The following is a 5,770-nucleotide window of genomic DNA, read 5'->3' on the forward strand; positions in this document are numbered from 1 at the left end:
TACAATTGTTATGACCCCCAGTCTTTCCAGCTGCTGCCGAGGGCACTGCTTTGTGGTTTACAGTATGCTTGCTCCCTTGACTGCCGTAGTCTTCCTGCAAGCAAGTTAGACCTGTTTGCATGTGCCCTTGAACCTCAGAATGAATACTTCCTTTTTCCTTCTTACCCTTTGTCCTCTCCACCCCTCCTGACCTTTAAAGTTGAAATGAGACACAGCAAAAATTACCATCAGCCAAATAGCTGCACACACTGGGAATGCCTGACTTCGGAGGTAGAAGCAAGGTCAGGAATTCAAGGTCATCTCCAGCTGTGTAGTCAGTTGGACGTTAAACCTGAGCTGTGAGATACTTACCCTGTGGCAGTGACAGCAAGTTTCATACGAATTCTGAAGGACATCTCAGTGGTATTAAACAGTCCTTCTTAGAGGGGAGGAAATACAGGGACAAAGAGTGGAGTAGGGACTGAAGGAAAGACCATCCAGAGATTGCGCTCCACCTGGGGATCCATCCCAAATGCAGCCACTAAATCCAGTCACTATTGCTGATGCCAAGAAGTGCTTGCTGACAGGAGCCAGATATGGGTGTCTCCTGAGAGGTTGTGCCTTACTGATACAGATGAGGATGCTCGCTGCTAACCATTGGACTGGACAAGGACCCCAATGGAGGAGTTAGAGAAAGGATTGAAAGAGCTGAAGGAGTTTGCAATACCACAGGAAGAACAACAGTATCAACCAACCAGAGCCCACTATAGCTTCCTAAACCACCAACCAATGAGTACACATGGAGGGACCCATGGCTCCAGTCACCATGGCATTGTTCAGCATCACTAGGAGAAGAAGCCCTTGGTCCTGCAAAGGTTTGTTTCCCCAGTATAGGGGAAGGCCAGGGCAGTGAGGTGGGAGCGGGTGGGAGTGGGAGCGTCCTCATAGAAGCAGGGGGAGGGGAGAAGGGGGTAAAGGGGGATAACATTTGAAATGTAAATACATAAAATGCCCAAGAAAAATAATTAAAAAAGTAAACATTCATAATGTTTCCATTCATTTCCATAACTTTATTCATTGTACAAAACTGAGCTGATGTGGTAGGCTTACGGATAAGGCCAGAACTCAGTAGTATGAGACACAGAATCGGGGCATGGTGAGTTCAAGGTCAGCCTGGACTGTGTAGTGAGAGACCCTGTCACCAAAATAAATAAAAACAAATGACAAAGAAAAATGGCTATAATGATACAAATAGTTTAAAAAAAAAATAACCTACACATCAAAATAACCCCCCACTACTTTCTTCCTGCAGTGTCTGGCACCTCCATTCAACTCCCTTTTCTGATAGGATCTACTGTAAGTAGCCCCTCAAGTGAATGTCTCTCTGCCACTCACCCATGTCACTTGGTGTAATGCCTTCAAGGTTTGTAGGGTGTCAGAATTTTCTTCCTTTTTTATGGCCAAATAATATTTTAAAATGTATCAAACATTTGTTCATCCAGCCGTTTCTTGGAAGGCAAGAAGTTGGGTGGTTTGAGCATGTGAGCTGTTGTGTCGATAATGCTGCTTTGAACGTTGGTTTTAAAGTTCGAGGACTGGAGAGATGACAGCGCAAAGCACTTAGCCATGCTGTTGAGAGTGAAGTCCTGAGTGACCGTGTTGTTGACATGAGCACAGCCATGTCAAGGACTCCGACGCCTCAACAAAGCCTTGAGGGCGAGGCTCAAAGGATGGCAAGCTTCCCTCTGGTCCCACTGCGAATGCTGACGGTGTCCGTGTGAACCCACATGAATGCTGGGTGAGCCTGGTGACTCACCTATAACTCCAGTGCTCAGAAGGCAGATGGGGGAATTCTCACACCAGGCTTGCTAGTTAGATAAACTGTATTGCCGAGCTATGGCTTTAGCTCCTAGACCCTGTCTTGGTGAAAAGACAGAAGACCCTTCATGTCAGCCTCTGGCCTCTACACACATGCATGCACTTGTGTGTGCATTGACGCATGTGCCCCCCTACAGGAATACATACCACATATATACTTGCAACAGTAAAATAGAGTCTCCGTTCAGAGGCTAGCAAGATGGTTGAGCCGCTGAGAGTACCTGCTGTCCAAGCCTGACCACCTAACTTCAACCCCCGGATCCCTTGTAGAGCAGAGCACTGACTCCTGAAAGATGGCCTCTGACCTCCACATCTGTGATGCCACACCCAATCAAATAAAAGTTTAAAGTTATCTGCTCAAGCCTTGGCTTTTAATTCTGTGGAATATATAATTGCTATACCATATATTAATTCCGTTTTAATTACTTGAGTAATTTATTCGACTGTTTCCAACTCTACCCCTGTTGGAAGAGCCTGATAGTTGGTGGCTGCTAAATGAGGGAGAGTTACTGGAAAGCCACATACCTATATGCTTATGGGTATCACTAATTGGGCTCAGGGGATTAATAATAATCACACACACACACACACACACACACACACACACACACACACACACTATCACTGTGTCCTTGAATGTAAGATCCTCCTGCCTCAGCCTCCTGTCTGCTACCACACACAGCTTATACTTCTGTTTTGTTTTTTGAGACAGGGCTGTCTGTGTAGCCCTGACTGGCCTGGAACTCAGAGGTTCACCTGCCTTTGCCTCCCAAGTGATGAGATTCAAGGTGTACCTTGCCTGGTTTATATCTTATTGATGTGTTGAAAAAATTTGTGTTTGTACAGTGTGTGTGTGTGTGTGTGTGTGTGTGTGTGTGTGTGCGCGCGCGCACATGTGCGTGCACATGTGCATTGGTGTGAATTCAGATGCATGTATGCCACCTGTGGAGGTCAGACACAACCGTGGGTGTCAGTCTTCATATTGCACCTTGTTTTGTCATACGGTCTCTTAGTTGCTTTTCCTCTGCATAAACTAGACTTGCTAGCCTGAAGGGGTCTGGAGATTGTCTAGACTCTGTCTTTTATCTCCCCGTTGGGATACTGGGATGGCAGATGCTCATGCTGACATCAGAATTTCTTGTAGCTTCTAGAGATTTGAACCCTGGTCCTTGTGCTTGTATGCCAGGCACTTTGACTTAGTAAGTCATCTTCCCAGCCCAAGCATTCAAATTTTATTTATTTATTCAAATAAATGTCCTCTTTTGCCTTTGAAACCTGTGCATGTGTACGCTTGTGAGTATGTGCATGTGTGTGCGTGTGTGAGGGCCAGATGTTGAAGAAGTGTCTCCCTCAATCAATAATTTTCTACCTTATTGTTCAAGATAGGGTCTCTCCCTGCCCTGAGTTCCCTTACTCAGCTAGACTGGTCTGCCAGCCCTCATTCATGTCCCTACTTCTCCATCCCTGAGATTACCAGTGTGTGCCCCAACATCTGTCTACTACATGGGCAATGGGGTACTGTGTAGCAAGCATTTCCCTGAGGAGAAATTCTGCGTGTTCCACCGATTCTTCAAACTGGCATTCCTGGCCCCGAGAGAGTTGCTCTTTTCAGTAGCTCCGGGGGCGGGGGGGGGAGGTCTAAAGCCTTGAGTGATCCTTCCATATGTACATGTTGATCTGTGCTCATGTGAAGGCTCGGGGCTGTCTGTACACCGAAGCCTCAGCCATCCTGGACTCCTGCTCTGAGACTCTGGGTGGTTCCCCCGGGTGGTGAAGCCAGAGAATGCTTTCCTTGCCACATTCTAAAGCAATCATGGCCTCATGGAGCTCCTCCTCTGTCAGCATCCAGGTCTTCGCTACCATCCTTGTTTCGTTTATTTTGTCTGCAATTAAACTGAAGCCTCGAGCAGGAGATCAGATCTGGTTAATGTCGCACCATCCCGACTGGAAGCTGCGTATGATTCTGGAATCACTTGCAGAGTTTGTTATGACTCCGTGTATCCTGGGCCACGCTCCAGCTGTACTGATTTACAAGCTGTGGCAGAGAGACTGGGGTATGGTTTGCAACCATGTGCCAAGGAGATGCCTGGTGTCAGATGTGCAAAGTCAAACTGCATCTGTACAAAAGAGCTCCCGGGCCACTGAGGAGGGCTGCGTGCGCCAGCTCACAGGGTGCAGCGCACTAAATCCAGTGTCTGCACAGGGAATGCTTTGGATCACCCTCGAGAACAGACATCCAAATACAGCCCCGTGGCAGCCAACAGAGAGTCAGTAAATGACACACGGGGGAAATGAAGGAGTAAATTCGGATTAGGAGAGTTGGGGGATGGAGGGCGGCAGGAGAGCACATTCCAAGTAGAGAGGAAGTTGCTCAGGACCCAACGTGCAGAGACGCGTGACACATTTGGGAAACTGAATTGTTTGGAATGGCTGGACAAAAGGCAGAGATCTGGGAGAGGTCTTCAGTGTCTCCATCTTGGAGACTCAGAGAAGAAAACAAAGGAGGAACTCGTTCCTCAGACTGTGCAGGTCAGTGATGCCGTTGACAACAGACAGGCTCCTTCCTTGTTGATCTATCTGTTCAGGCTGCGTTCTAGGTGCCAGCAATCCAAAAATGTGTAATATCCCATAATCTTTTTTTTTGAGACAGGATCTAGACCAGATTAGCTTGGAACTTGCAATCCTCCTGCCTCAGCCTCTCCTGAGTGTTGGAAACTCAGATGTGCACTGCCTTGTCTGCCTACGTGGTTTTCTTCTTCTTTTTTTTTTTCAGTCATACTATCAATCGCAAAAGAGCAACCAGTAATTGCTTCAAGAGAGTGGGGCCCTTTGGGCTGAGCTGGGGGCAGCTCACAGTAGGAAGCAGGGCAATCAGTTAACACTAATTAGATCCCAAGACCCAGTCTGAGCACTTTATGTAGGTCGGCACTTTCGGTTCTCATGGAAGCCCTACTACGGTAACTTATTACGCTAATAGAAAACATTTTTGGAAGGGGACTTTCGGTCCTCATGGAAGCCCTACTACGGTAACTTATTACGCTAATAGAAAACATTTTTGGAAGGGGAGTGTCGAGACAAAGTCTTGAACTCATTATGCATGTCTGGTTGGCCCCAGTCTTTCGGCCCTCCCACCTCAGCCTCCAGAAAGCTTGGGTTACAGGCAACTTTTTACAGCAATCTTTCAATTTATTTGTTTTTCTAATTACCAACCATGATGATACTTCCAAGGAATACTAGCATCCCAGAGCTCAGGCTGGAGAGGTAGCACTGTGGGTAAAGTGTTAGCCACAAAAGTGTGGGGACCTGTATTTGACCCCACAGCACCAACCTGAAGATGTCACAGAGCACATGGGTATAAACTAGGAAGTGGAGACCAGAGAATCCCAGAAGCTCAGGAGCAATCTAGCCTGAGTAAGAAGCAAGGTGCAGGAGACCCTGCTTCAAAGAGGAAGGTGAAGTCTAACGTCTGAGGTTGGCCCTTGACCTCTCTATGTCCCCGTGGTACCTGCCCTCATTCTCCATTCCATTGATGTGGTGGGGTGCAGGTACGCCACACAAAGAAATCTGAAGGTGTTGGGAGGATGGGTTTTGTACCAAATGGAGTTTGTCAAAGTACTATGGTAGTTTTTTGAGACAATGGGTCAGCAAAACTTTTTTTTTTTTTTTTTTTGTTTTTTTTTCGGAGCTGGGGACCAAACCCAGGGCCTTGCGCTTCCTAGGCAAGCGCTCTCTACCACTGAGCTAAATCCCCAACCCCAGGTCAGCAAGACTTAACCCAGCCAGACATAACAGTAAGCTCAGGTTTCTTCTCTGACATGAATAGGGACGTCTTCCTGAAGGTAAGCCTGACACAAGGCATTTATCAGGGTATCCCAGATGCAGTGTAAGGAACAAATAGTACTAGAGACCAAAC

Source organism: Rattus rattus, chromosome 6 (genome assembly GCF_011064425.1).
Source record: "Rattus rattus isolate New Zealand chromosome 6, Rrattus_CSIRO_v1, whole genome shotgun sequence".
In the NCBI taxonomy this organism is placed as follows: Eukaryota; Metazoa; Chordata; class Mammalia; order Rodentia; family Muridae; genus Rattus; species Rattus rattus.